General features: G+C 39.8%; 1 protein-coding gene across 2 annotated transcripts in view; it reads right to left on the reverse strand.

Moving 5' to 3' along the window:
- Cbl (E3 ubiquitin-protein ligase CBL) overlaps positions 1 to 15,250 on the reverse strand; it is a 39,841-nt gene that overhangs the window by 17,854 nt on the left and 6,737 nt on the right. The window lies entirely within an intron of this gene.

Below are 15,250 nucleotides of genomic sequence, written 5' to 3' on the forward strand. Positions count from 1 at the left end.
CCGGCCGAGAATTACGAGGAGGAAAAAAAACTGGGAAATTGATGAGCACATTTTTGTCACTGCATTTTGAATGTTGCAGAAAGAAGGAAAAAAGCACAAACTCGAATCCCTTTGGGAAGGTGAGCGCGTGGAGTAAATGGAGAAGGTTAAGTGAGCGATTGGCATGTTTTCCCGGGAGTGGTGATCTTCTCACGTATCTGCTTGAAGTGGAACAGCGGGCACGAGGCGTTTTAGCTCGTAGCATCGCGAGGAGAGCCACTTTGGTTACCGTTCAGCAAAGTGTTTTCTATTTTCTCATTGTGCACCGGAAATGTGTTTATTATTGGATCAGAGACGCGATGAAAATGGAGCCAGGGTGGCTGCGTGGGTTTGCCAGGGGCGGGAAAATGCCAGGCCACGAAAACCCGGAGAGACTTAAAAGTGGGAATAATAATTCATGAGCGCGCGAGATAAATAAACAGAGTAAGCTACGGCGGGGGGAAAATGAAACTGTTTGTAATGAGAAACGAAGAAAATGGGAATAAAAACGCAGCGAACGGCTCTGCCACGTACGCAGACGAGAGTTACTGGCCCCCGAGAGAATACGTAAAAGATACTCGCCCCTCCCCGCCCTTCCTCGCCTCTCTCGAACTATAATTAGTCGTCCTTGCTTGCACGTCGCTCATCTAAACTCGTATGCCACCCGCCTCCATTCATAGAACGGCGCAACGACGTACCAGCGATAGCACACAACGAGCTCCGGAATACCAGGCACAACACACGGACTCGTATATATGTCATACCCCTGCTATCGCTGAGTACATAGTAACAAGTGCGTATGGGCGACTTTGTGTGAAATCTGCCATTCGAGGGACTCTGACCCCATTCTTGCTGGCTGTTCAATCTGCGACGATTCGTCGCGAAATCCGGTGGCCTTTTGGCTCGAATTTTGAGGATCTTGGATCGAGAGGGCTGAAAAACAGGCGCTCGGTGATATCCAACGATCCACTATTCTCGAGGAGCCTCAGAATTATCGCGATTCTGGGACGCTGACGTTTCTGGGAAACTCGCACCGAACGGTGCGAACTTCCGAATGACGTGGAATCGTCAAAATCCTACGACGCTGGAACTCCTGGGGTCGGAGTGCAAAGGAATTTAGTTTCTTTTGACGGTGGCCCAGTTTTTTTGTTTAACCTGTGAAAACTTGCCAACAGGAGGGAAGTTTCTGGGTCAGACTTCGTAGGTGCGGGGAATAAGAGAATTTGGGAAATTGGGACGACGAGAGTCGAGGGAAATGTGAAGAATGTTGATCTCCGCGATTCCAAGTTTTCATTTTTCTTCCCGAATCATTCTGGACGGAAATGATACGAACCTTCCAACCGGGACTGCGGTTCCCGCGACTCAATACCCCGCGATTTCGTAAATTCTTGGAAACAGAATGCAAAGAAAAGGATTCAACGGTTGATCCAGTTGCTCGGTGGAATTTCAGGATTTCCGCGACCTTTCGACCTCGGGGGCTCCGAGCAACGGCGGCTCGAACGTGCGGGAACGTTTCGTTAAATGTGACCCAGAACCGGTCGGCGTTCCAGATTTTATTTCGTCTTGAGAGGTCGAAACGGAGGAAAGGGAATGTCGAACGACGGTGCGAGTCTTCTTTGTCGCACGGGAGGCGCGGCGAGGTGACCACGCACCCCGGAGACTTCCCCGGGCCCTCTCCTCGAACGTGGTGCATCCCTGACATGACCTATCCCCTTCGCCACGGGCCAGCTGACACGACGTTGTTTTTAGTCGGTCTGCCAGCAATCCTGACGCGTATCGTTGACCTCGCCCACTTTTCTCATTAAGGTAAGAGCCCCGCGACGACGCCTCTTCCTTTTCGGCTCTAATGAAAACTCCCCGTTATGAGTGGCGGCTCTCGCAGCCTCGCGAGAGCCCGGTGCCTCCTCAGGTGCTTTTTATTACGCGCTCGTGTCGCGGGCCAATTGCGCTCTCGATTATTCCTCGTCATTCGCCCTCCGGATACGAACCTCCGAGGATTCATCGATCCACTTTTTCCTCTCGACCTCCTCCAATTAATTCTTCTTTCCCCTCTGCGAGGATTCCCCGAGCCAACTCGTCCCGAGAGCTCTCCCTCCTTCCCAGCAGCAGCTTCTCCAATTAATCCTCGAGAACTCGACGCTCTTTCGTCTCCTGCAAATAATATCGACGGCACCGCATCGAAATTCCAATCGTCCGAAGCCACCGTGCTTCTATGAACCAAAACACTCTCCTTTGTGGGGGCTCAAACACCTCGAGGATCCTCGAACCACAGAGCTTTGGGGAAGCTCGCAACTAATCAGTGGCGGGACAACAATTCGTCATCGAATTAACTCGTCAAAGCGAACAAACGATGCTCGTTGGTCGGACAATTCGATCAATCGTCGAGTTTACTCGAATTGGGGCAAAAAAATGGATTTTTTTTCGGGAGTACTTTTTCGATGGGAAGCATTTTTATAAGGGAAAGACAAATGAAAATGAATTTTAGAAACTGAAATTGAGAAAGTTTATTCGAACTGATTTTTCCTCCGTCGCTGATCGTCGGCTCCGCGAACTTTGCTGCTCCCAGGATAGCAGACGATTTTTCCATTATCTTACACACGCTGGAGATAGCAATTTTAAGCGCGTGGAGCGATAAGCGAGGATTATGAAAACGAAGCGGAAGGGAGCGTCGAGCATTGGAGAGCTCGTCGAAGCGTCCCGATACCGCGTCGGTGTATTTCCCACGAAATTTATCCGTTTACCGATAATTATTCAATGGAAAAAAGCGCCGAATGAAAACGCTGATGGAATCGATTATTCGAGTGGATTCGCGGGGCGGCGAAGAGGGCTCGAGCCTCGAACGAGTCGAGCATTAAAACCAACGGGAAAGTGCACGCGCACTTTATGCCCCGAACAAGAAACGAATAAGTAAAACGAATTTTTCCATCTAATTGCGTCATCAGAACGGATCCGGATCGAGCAACGCCGGATGTTTGCTTAAGGCGCTGGAAAAACGAAGATTTCGCACGGGCGCCAGGGCCCCTCTCCCCCGGGGCGCATAAACCGCGAGCGAACAAAGATCCTGATCCGATGGAAGCGTCACATTTCCCGAGTGCTTTTCCCCGTCCAACGAGAACCTCCGATCCGACTGATTATGCAGAATTTCTCAAATTTCCATCTCCATTACCATCCGATTAATTTCCACGCTCGCTCATCCGTCCCGAGCTCCTCAATTGAGCAAACATTCTTATCCCGAACGGAAACTCTTTTAGTTCCATCGTCCGAAGCGTTCTCCGCGTGTTTCCCCGGAGGCCAGCGTTGCTCGACGCGTCAGCAGACTCGCCTCGGCCCTCGACGCAAATGCGACTGGAAAACTAACGAACAATTAAAAATATGTGCAATTCTCTTACAAACGGCTCGTGACACTAAATCATCTCGAGTAAATATGCGCGTCGCACGTTCATCACGAACGCGCACTTTCAGATGCACTTTTATTAACCTTTATTATGTAACCGACACGTGTACGCGGTGTATGATTCTGAAGTTTGCATCGATGGAAAAAAACGAAAATTGAAATTTCAAATATTCAGGCTTCTTTTCGGGAATCACTTTTGGAGGCTAACAGCAATATGTAGCCAAAATAGGGTATTACACCTTTTTTTGAAAACTCTTTCAAAATAATCCTGAGATCGTAATAAACCAGTGGAATTTTTATTTAAATTTTATAAGACCGAAAAGTGTCTTAAAAACTATTTTTTATTTATAATTTTGAATTTTCGCGCGGAAACGCTAGCCGCCGTGTTCTTGCGGTTTGTGACGTCACTCCGTTAGTAAACAATACGATTGCGAAAGAGCAAGCAACAAGATTTGTGAATATAATGAGTTATAATAGTATATCATTGGTGTCTCGTGCCTGAATGCGATTATTCAGGTGTAAAAATGCCACAAAAATTGTGGATTCATCGCCACCATCAACATATTTATCATTGGTAGATTTGTACTTTTTGCTTTCACAAAACCGGCTTCCATGATGCGATTTTAATAAAATTAATGATAAAAGTCCACAAACGTACATAATAACTTGTAAAATTTCAAAATAACACAGAGCGGACAATAAAAATCTAGACTGTTTACTATCGGAGTGACGTCACGTTGGAATTCAAATGGCGGATGGCGTTTTAGACATTTGAAAAACAGATGAATAAGGACGATTTTTGAAATTGAATTATAAACATTTACATTGCATTTTTATGAATAAATATTGACGTTTCTCGTTTACTTTTATTGGAATATGAGCAAAAATAATCCATCAGCATATTAATAAAACTTGATATTAAACAATACACATGAGAGCGTGCTCGCAGTCCTATAAGTTTGTTTATATAACGAATATACAGATCAAGAAAGAGGTCGCCACGAGGCCCTTTGTCGTTAGAGTCAGAGTCACTTTTTCGACCACTGCAACGCTCAGTTAATCGATAGATCTCTTAGAGTAAAGTTCATTGAATAAAATATATAATTGCTCTGCTTAAACTTTGTGCCATTTATTTCAAAACCTGCTTCCATAATCCAATAGGTTATGGGCCCAGGCACATAATAAGATACATTTAAAAGTTTTACTTGAAAATAATGAATATTGATTTACGATAAAATAATCTACATTTATTGATGGTGAAATATTGGTCGTGGTAATTGAAACTATAGTGAAGTTCAAATAGTGATCATGAGAGACAATATTGATAAAAAGACAAAAAGAAACATTACGCCGTTTAACGGTGAAAAATACAGTATATGGAAAATGCGAATGTTTGCTTTGATCGCGGAAGGAAATGCGTCATGTGTACTTAAAAGTGATCCACCAGAAAAAATGACAGAAGATTGGGAAAGTAAGGAAAGATTTGCGAAAGGTGCCATAATTGAACATTTGAGTGATTCCGCACTCGCGAAAGACGATGATACCGCGCGTGAAATATTCAGAAAATTAGATTCTCTATATGCAAGACAGAGTTTGGCATCTCAGCTGACTATGGAGAAGAAATTGATTACTCTCAAATTTAAAGAAGATATTTCCTTGACAAAACATTTTATTCTATTTGATGAAACGATTGTCGAACTTGAAGCCGCCGGAGTAAAACTACAAGAAACAAGTAAAATTGCTAGACTCCTTCTAACTATGCCGACAAGCTACGATCCAGTGACAACAGCAATTCAAACGATGGCCGATGATAAAGTGAATCTTACGTTTGTGAAAACAAGACTCCTAGACTACGAGATAAAAATACAAAATGAGGGAAACGACACAAGTGGGAAAGTGTTAAAAACAGAAGTTCAACATCAATATAAATCACAAAAACAAAACAGAAATGGAAAAAAATTCAACGACCGTCGACGGAATTTTAAACAAAAATCAATCAATAAATTTGCCCGAGGATCCAACTTTCAACAATATCAGCAAAACACGAAATACAAGAAAAATAATCACAACTTAAAGAATGATAATAACAAAAGGTGTGATTTCTGCGGACGAAGAAACCACGAGGAAAAAGATTGCTATTATAAGCAAAGAAAGCAAAACTCGGAGGACCGTCAACGAACAATCCAGACAGTGCAAATTCAAGATACTGAAGGTTTCGATTTCATGACTGGAGCTCGAGTATCATCTAATAAGCCGATTGACACAGAAGATAAGTTGACTTTTATTCTTGATTCTGGAGCAACTCATCATTTGACTAATCGAGATGATGCCTTTTCGACGGTATGGAATTTGCCAGTACCAGTGGAGATAACAGTGGCAAAGAAGAACGAAGTTATCATGGCGACGAAGAGAGGAACCATAGAAGTGACGACAGATCAGGGAGTATCAGGAATCCTTGAGAACGTGCTATACGCTCCGGAAATTCCGTATAACTTATTATCAGTACGACAAATTCAAAACTCTGGTATGACAGTTATTTTTCATAAAAATGGCAAAACATCCATTGAAAGAGGTGACAAAATCATCGCAAATGGTAAGTCAGTTTGTAATTTGATATGTATTGACTTAATCATTCACAAGAAAATGTGTAATAATGCAAATGCAAATTCAAGCTCATATAAACTTTGGCATGAGCGTTTAGGTCATATGGGCAAGTCAAAATTCCTAGAATTGAAAGGGAATAATTTGCTTTTCGATCGCAAAGAATTAGAAGCTATAAATCCCACGAATGACATTTGTGAAGCTTGTGTTTACGGAAAACAAGCACGTTTCAGCTTTTCAAAAGAAAAGGACAGATCACGTGTAACAAGACATTCAGATGTGTGTGGACCAATCACACCTCCTACAATTGACGAGAGAAGATACTTTGTAACTTTCATAGATGAATTTACTCATTACACTGTTGTTTATTTATTGAGTCATAAATCCGATGTTTTAAAACGGTTTCAAGATTATGTTGCTAAAAGTGAAGCACATTTCAATTTAAAAGTAGCTCACTTGTATTGTGATAATGGAAAAGAGTATCTCTCAAATGAATTTAAATCTTTCTGTACGGAGAAGGGAATACAATACCACTTAACAGTACCGTATACGCCTCAACAAAATTCCGTAGCAGAACGTATGACCAAGTCATTGACAGAGAAAGCACGTGCTATGATACACGGGGCAGAGTTGAGCAAAGAATTTTGGGGAGAAGCGATTTTAACCGCAGCTTATTTACTAAACTTATGCCCGACGAAAGTTCTTCCAGCAAACAAGATCCCGTACGAACTGTGGCACAATAAAAAGCCAAGCGTCAATCATTTAAAGATTTTCGGTAGTACCGTGTATGTTCATGATAAAAATCGAAAGAGTAAATTCGATAAACGTTCATTCAAAGGAATACTTATAGGCTATGAGACAAATGGCTATAAAGTACTGAACACAGAAACAAATAAATTTATCATTGCTCGCCATGTTATTTTTGATGAAATAAATTTCAAAAATTCGCGTCCTCTCGTACAAAGTAAAGGGATTAAAAATGAAAATTCCAATATTGAAAAACAAGTCAAAGAATCCGATCTTAACGAAAATTCTAGTGTCATTAAAAGGCAAAAACTAGAAATTGGCCAAAGTTCTGAAACAAATGAAAGGGAAGAGAGTGAAATTAACAAATCTGATTATCAAACAGATAAAGTTAATAAAGCGTCATTCGAAGACGAAACTATCTCTCAAGAAAGTTTGAAAAGAAACGAACTACGACGAAGTGTACGTCTTAAAAACATGCCTACTATTTCTTATAATGAAGAGCATTGTTCCTATTTAAGTGTACAGTCGACCGTCTCTGACATTCCCAAAACATTTGAAGAAATTTAAAATCGGGGTGATAGACTTGAGTGGGAGAAAGCAATGAAAGATGAAATTGCTTCCCTTATAAAAATAAAAACTTGGGATATAGTGACCTGTCCGACTAATAAAAATATTGTAGGTTGCAAATGGGTATTTGTAATAAAAAATGATATTTATGAAAACCTAACAAAATATAAAGCAAGACTTGTAGCCAAAGGTTTTAGTCAACAATATTTATCAGACTACAATGAGACGTTCGCACCTGTAGCTCGAATCACGATGTTTCGAGTTCTCTTAGCTTTTGCAAATCAAAACAATTTATTAATTCATCAGATGGATGTAAAAACAGCCTTTTTGAATGGTCTATTAAAAGAGGAAATATACATGCAAGTACCAGAAGGAATGAAAACCGATAAAAATCGTGTTTGTAAACTAAATAAAGCCATATATGATTTGAAGCAATCAGCTCGGTGCTGGTTTCAACATTTCGATAAAATTCTCAAAGAACAAGGATTCAAGAATTCCTCAGTAGACTATTGTTTGTATTTTCTTGACAGAGGTCATATAAACAAAAACATTTATGTCATTTTGTACGTTGATGACATTTTGATAATTACATTCGAAGAAAACAGAATTAAAAATTTCAAACGATATTTAATGAATCAATTCTCAATGGTAGACATGAACGAAGCAAAGTTTTTCTTGGGAATAAATATTGAAAGAAAGAACAATATAATGACTCTAGATCAAAGTGCATATCTCGAAAGAGTTCTCAAAAAAATTCAACATGAATGATTGCAATGCAGTTAGTACTCCTTTACCAGTAAAATTAGATTACACTGCATTGAATTCAGAGGTGACTTACGAAGCACCATGTAAAAATCTCATAGGATGTTTGATGTATGCAATGTTGTGTACGCGACCTGATTTAAGCTTAGCTCTCAATTTGCTATCAAGATTCCAAAACAAAAATAATCAGGAATTATGGCAATGCTTGAAAAGAGTTTTAAGATATGTTAAAGGATCGCTGAAACTGAAATTGATTTATAAAAGAAATGATTACAAAGATATGCTGACTGGGTTTGTCGATTCCGATTGGGCAGGCAATGAACTTGATCGTAAAAGTACATCTGGATTTTTATTCAAATTATTTGATCAAAATACTATATCTTGGAATACGAGAAGACAAAATTCAGTTGCTACATCCTCTACAGAAGCCGAATACATGGCTCTCTATGAAGGAGTGAAAGAAGCGTGCTGGTTAAAATTTTTATTAAATAGTATTCATTTAGATATGCCCTCTCTAATCGTCATTTACGAAGACAATAATGGGTGTATTGCAATAGCCAACAACCCCACGGATCATAAACGATCAAAGCATATCGATGTAAAATATCACTTTTCAAGAGAAAAGGTTGAACAGAAGGTAATAACTCTGAAATATATTCCAACAGGTCAACAACTAGCGGATGTATTTACGAAACCACTACCAGCAGTGTTAATACAACAATGTTAATCATTACTGGTCTGATTGGGTTTTTATTAACGAGGGGTTTTTCCCAATCCATGCAACAAATGTTGGACCATGTCTATATATTCCCCGAAGTAAAATAAAATTGAATAAGATTAAAAGCAAAAGAGCAAAATTTGATATATATCATGATGGACTATTTTTGAGTGGGAGTATTGGAATATGAGCAAAAAGTCATCATAGTAATAAAACTTGATATTAAACAATACACATGAGAGCGTGCTCGCAGTCCTGCTAAGTTTGTTTATATAACGAATATACAGATCAAGAAAGAGGTCGACACGAGGCCCTTTGTCGTTAGAGTCAGAGTCACTTTTTCGACCACTGCAACGCTCAGTTAATCGATAGATCTCTTAGAGTAAAGTTCATTGAATAAAATATATAATTGCTCTGCTTAAACTTTGTGCCATTTATTTCAAAACCTGCTTCCATAATCCAATAACTTTTTACGAAATCTATCATAAACGTGCATTTTTATATATTTTTTTACATGCTGTAAAATATTCTATTTCAAGGTGGTTCAAGTTCCGGAACCCTCGTTGTGTCAGCCTGCAATACTGATTACCGAAAGAAAAAACGTGGTTATATCCATCGGACAGATTCCACGATTTTTGTAAGATTTTTACAATTTCTCTACCCTCGCTAAGGCTGCGTTCCGGAGCATCGACGACCTCATTCTACGAGCCTTACTCGAGGTAGCCTTCTACGCGGCTACCTTATTCTACGAGCCTAGAAGACTGATTCGCAGAAAAAAAAGTTTTGCTATATTCTTACCAAAAGCTCCAGGGTTTTGCCAAGATTACAAGCCCCGCTAAGGGTGTGTTCCGAAACTTTGAACACCTTGACATTTTGGCTACATACTCCTGTTAGCATTCAAAAGAGATTCCCGAAATAAAAAAGCTGGTTATCTCCGTAGATAAAATTATAGTATCTTTACAACATTTCAACCCCCGCTAAGGGTATGTTCCGGAACTTCAACCATCTTGAAATTTTGATTACGTACTTTTATTTGTCTCCTAAAGAGATGTGCGAAATAAAAAATCTGGTTATATCCATAGATAAAATTATAGTATCTTTACAACCCCCGCTAAGGGTGTGTTCCGGAATTCCAACCATCTTGAAATTTTGACGACATACTTTTAGTAGCCTCCTAAAGAGATTCGCGAAATAAAAAACCCAGTTATATCCATAGGAAAAATTATAGTAGTTTTACAACATTCCAACCTCCGCTAAGGGTGTGTTCCGGAGCACCAACCGCCTTGAAATTTTGCATACCTTATCCTATTAGCCTTCAATACTGATTTCCGAAATAAAAAAACTGGTTATATCCATAGGAAAAATTCCAGGATTTTTTCACGATTCCAACTTTCCAACCCCTGCTCGGGTGTATTCCGGAACTTCGAATACCTTAAAACTTTGGCTACATACTTCTGTTAGCCTCCAAGAGTGATTCCCGAATTAAAAAACCTGGTTATTTGAAATTTCAATTTTCGTTTTCTTCCATCGATGCAAACTTCAGAATCATACGCAGTGTCCGGAGAGTCGCGCTGGTGGAAACATTTCGTTTGACCAACGGAACCCGTCAGGCTGTACCCAAATCCAGGGAATCAAGTGCCTTTCCTACACGAACTAAACGACCTGGCCACGCTTCACTGCTGCACTGGCAAAACTTCAAATCGATGAGATTCGATGAAAGAAGAAGTATCAGACAGAATTCACGATGTTTTGTGTACAGGAAGGCCTCAGAAATTTACTCTCACTGTACGAAGAAACAGGGAAAGGGGACAACGAGAAAAGAGAATTTTTGGAAGTTCCTCAATTTCGAACAGAATATAAGAAGCTTCAGTGCAACCGGGGCCTATCTGTGAAATTCACTCCCAGAACATTTAAAAAAAATGTTTTAAAAAAACATTTAAAAAAACTCCCGAATGAAAAATCATATAGCGTATTGAAAATAAAATAAAGTCAAAGAAAAAATTATGGAAAAAAACAACATTGTAAAAAATATGTGTTTCCAGAAAATGATTTATCTTCGAATAAATGGACTTCTAGTTCCAATTCAATCATTCGATTAGAGACTTCTCCCGACGAAAATTGTATTCGATTATGTTTACAATATATTTTACTTTTCTGTGAGATTACATTTTTTTTATTACCACTTTAATTCTTCGTACAATCATTCAACTTCGACAATTGTATTAAAATTTTTATTTTTGTATATAAATGACTTAGCTAACCGTACAACAAACTCCTGCGGCGCGTTGATAAACTCTATTCTATTCTACTGTAGTTTTTCATGTTAAAAATCGCATTAGAGAGCGCAAAGGAAAAACACAAGGGAAATTAATCGAGAAAAAGTATGAATAAAAAGACTTTGACTTAATTTTAATTAAGTCAAATATTAATAAGTATTTAATAAAAAGCTATGACAGGAATGGGGCAAGCCAAGAAGAAACAGAATGCCGAAATAAGCAAATCAGAGAAAAGATAGTCTAGCCGAGAGCCTCAGGCCAGCAGACGACAGAGCTGTCAATGTGTACTTGTCCCGAGACTCTACGGAGTCTCTTGATGTTAGGTTACACGAGTGCTCGTTACCAATTTCGTTCAACTTTTAACGCAATATATCTTCATTACCAGTAAGACAATCGTCTCGAATTTTTTCCCAAACCTTCGTCGTGTACTTCATTGTTATTGTGTACTTTTTCACAAGCTTCGTAAGAAGCGTTCAATCTTTATATGGAACACGACACTGGAGTTTGCAACGTTGGAGTCCAACGATACGAACGAAATAGTATATTACACTATAAGGGCAGAAAGTTTGATATTCCTGCACTGCGCGTGTGGTGTATACTATTTTTCTTCATAGCCGGTCGAAAGTACGTTTCTTCTGAAATATGCATCTATCGATAGAAGATGTTTTGATGCCTGCCCCGACATTTGCTGCACGAGTGAAGCGAGTGCTGCTAGTCGGGGGGGGCAGGAATCAAAAAAACAAGATTAGCAAAGATAATTAATATGAATATTTGCATTCCTATGAACCTGAAAATAGATCATTATTCCGAACGACTATATTAATTTTATCAGTCTGGTCACTTCATTTTTGGCTTTCACATTGATTTTATCTGGAAGGATAAATGTATGTTATTCGTTCGGATTTGTAGCAGTATAGTACTGTTTTGATAATAGTGCTTGGAAATAATATGGCATTTCCATAACATTTTTCCGAATGAATAATATAACCTTATTCGTACGGTTTGCGGATGACCAGACACAACCTTTCAAAAAACACGTAAGCAATATCGGTTCAAACGTCAAACGTCAAAAGTAAAAAAAATAATTACGTCAAACCTTTCGGAATGTAGAAAAAAGTTTTTGCTCCCACTGTGACGAATGAAGCGCGTGCAGTTTTGACAGCGCAGAAATGTTATACTTTCGACCGAGATGTGCAGAAAAAAAATTTTTGCGCCCGCTGTCACAGTGAGCGTGTTTTTTTTTACCAATGCAGGAATGTTGAACTTTCGGCCTTGAAATCGGGGCCGAAAGTGCGTACTTTCGACCGAGGTATGAAGAAAAAAAGATTTGTAAACCATCATTTTTTTTTTACGAATGATTGATGTGGGTTGAAAAATTTCAAATTGCAAATTTAGCTGCAGGGAACAAAATTGGAGATTCACGGAATTATTCGAGAGTTTTTTTAGGTCATTTCGTCGGACTCCAACGTTGCAAACTTGAGCGTCATACATGGAACGATAAACGATTTTTTACGCTCAGTCCCTGTAATGCTGTGTATTTTTCTTCACGTTTACACGTTTATCTCAATAATCAAGAAGACGAATCCTTTAAGAAGGGTGGCTACACTCGTCAAAATGATAAGAAATTTATCAAATTTGGTGATAATGTTCTTCAACATCAAGTGCGAAGACATCATTTTTTTCAAAATTTTCTTCTGCTTAGTTATCGAGTAATTACGCATTAAAGCAGATTTCTTATGCCCGGAATGTATACCTATATATATGGAAACGGTATGCTTATACACTTGAACCTTTAGTGATCAATTACTCGATAACTGTACAGAAGAAAAATCTTAAAAAATTTGTATTGTCAAATTTGGCCCTAAAGAATATGTTCACCAAATTTTATTAAATTCTTACAATTTTGAAATTTTTCATGTATTTAACATGCTTTAGCATGGCAACATTGTATCGTCGGTAGCCACCCTCCTTAAAATTTGTTATCCGTGTCAGTCGACTTGCCATTTAAATTCTGTGTAAATTTCAAGGTTTACGAAATGTGAAATGTTTTTCACTGAAAATTGTTCATTTCAGTTGTCACGGGTACGAATTCGTAATCAACGTACGTCAATCTTCGTTCGCGATGATTCCCATACGAGCTTGTTATCATTGCAACTTTTCATCGAGGCTCTTGATTTTCCGTTCGAAAGCCTCGTAGCGATTGAAATGGAAATTTCAATGGAGGGATTTCGGCGTTGAAATTTCATGTCAAACCGTCAACTAATTTTCGAGTTTCGCTAAACCCAAACATGAGGAAGCTAAATTATTATATGGGGATCGAGTATCGAATGGTTGAATATATTATCAGAAAAAATGAAATCCGTCCGATGAACATTTAGTTGGAAGCTAGCACAAGCGAATATCAAGATCGACGTTCCGTGCAGTTTTGACAGCGCTAAATAGCTCCCGGCTCTTATTTATTCGGAGGCATAAACAAACGGATGTGAATCGACAGGAGGCTGACAGGGAATCGGGGAAGAGGGAAGAGCCGAGGTAAAGCGGCCCCGGGAACTTTGCTCGCCGGGCTTTCTCCGCTCTCTGTTTTTCGTCGACGCGCCGGATTCGCCGTCGCTAATTAATTTCCCCGGATGCGTCGGAGCGGATGAAGTTCGGGGCTTTTCTCCGGAGACTCACAGACGATCTAATCGTCGGTCGAGTTTCCTCCGGCCAATCGCAAACGCTCCTTTCGTACGGTTTGATCGAAAGGCAGATACAAAAAGCACGCTCGCCTCTGCGGTGTGTGTGCTTTGCTGAATTGCGTATCAGAGAACCAGTTACCGCGTGGCATTGACTCAGCCGCCTCTCCTAATAGACAAAGCGCGCGCGTTCCACAAACCGATATGGAATTTAGAGACTGTGTACGACGGAACGAACGTGGGCCTGTGCGACTGAAGCCCGCTGGCTGCTTCAGCCGGCCGACGAGCCAAACCCGCGTTCGCCAGCTTTTAATTCACTTCAATCCTGACGTCACGACCCCCTTCCTTCCGTTACCGACAGCACAGAGAGCTCCCGATCCTCCGGATGTCGGTTTAACTCACTGCTCGTCGGTCGTGCCTGACCCCGCGCCCTAATCCGGCTCAAAATATCTGGGACCGTTGAATCCGTTAGGTTTTTAACCGGTAGCCCAATTTTCATACACATTTTCATTTATCTTTGCGAGCTTCGCAAAATTGTGGAAAAGCCTCCGCAGCAAAACGAATTTCACATCGTTCGAGGAGAAACATCTTTTGGAGAATTTTTACAGCGATTTTTTCACGGGAAAAACCGTTCTACCATCCACGGGGATTGCTCGATAACTCGACGACTCATACCTCCGCCATTTTTTCATTTTTATCGTTTTTCCTCTTTATTAATGGATGGGAAACCTGCTCACGGGACTGCTAGGCAACGACCCTCGAAAATGGACGACGCCGAGCTTCGGAACGTCGAAGTCCAACGAAATTATGTGAAAATACTCTCCAATATTTCCAGTCATTTTTCAATTTCATTCCCTGCCCAATTTGCAATTCGCAGGTTTTACAGCTCATTTCGTTAGAGACTCCATGCGGAGAGAAAATTTCACTAAAAACTACCACGGTGCCATAGAAGTAGGCTTCTATATCGGTAATATTTATTAATTCTTACGAACATACACAGTCATTTTTTGTGAAGCGACTCCATGAAAATTGATGAGTGATGTCAAAATAAATACATCGGTACACGCATGTATACCGCTATATTATCGTACAATCGCCAATGAAATTCTGCTATTTACCAAAATAAATTTCTAAACACTTTGGCGTATGATCGATGCTCGTGTTCGAGCTGCTCAAATTTTACCGTGTTGAACTGTAAATTTCAATTGTTAAAACAGTACTAAGTATAGCAAAACGGCATAATAATTCTACTTGCCATCATCGAGTCGGGTGGGATTCGATATGTCGAATAACTGAATTATAGAACGGTCGATATTTCGAAATTTTAAAAGTTGTGATATCAGTTTGGAGAAAAATTCGAAATTCTTATTCCCGATCGACTATTCAACAGATTACGTTTTTAATCGAATATTCTTTGTTTGAATTCGTATTTACTGGAAAATATATATTTCAATATTTTTCATTTCGAATGGAATTTTAACAGACCACCCGA

The sequence above is a fragment of the Venturia canescens genome, chromosome 8 (genome assembly GCF_019457755.1).
Source record: "Venturia canescens isolate UGA chromosome 8, ASM1945775v1, whole genome shotgun sequence".
Taxonomy (NCBI): domain Eukaryota; kingdom Metazoa; phylum Arthropoda; class Insecta; order Hymenoptera; family Ichneumonidae; genus Venturia; species Venturia canescens.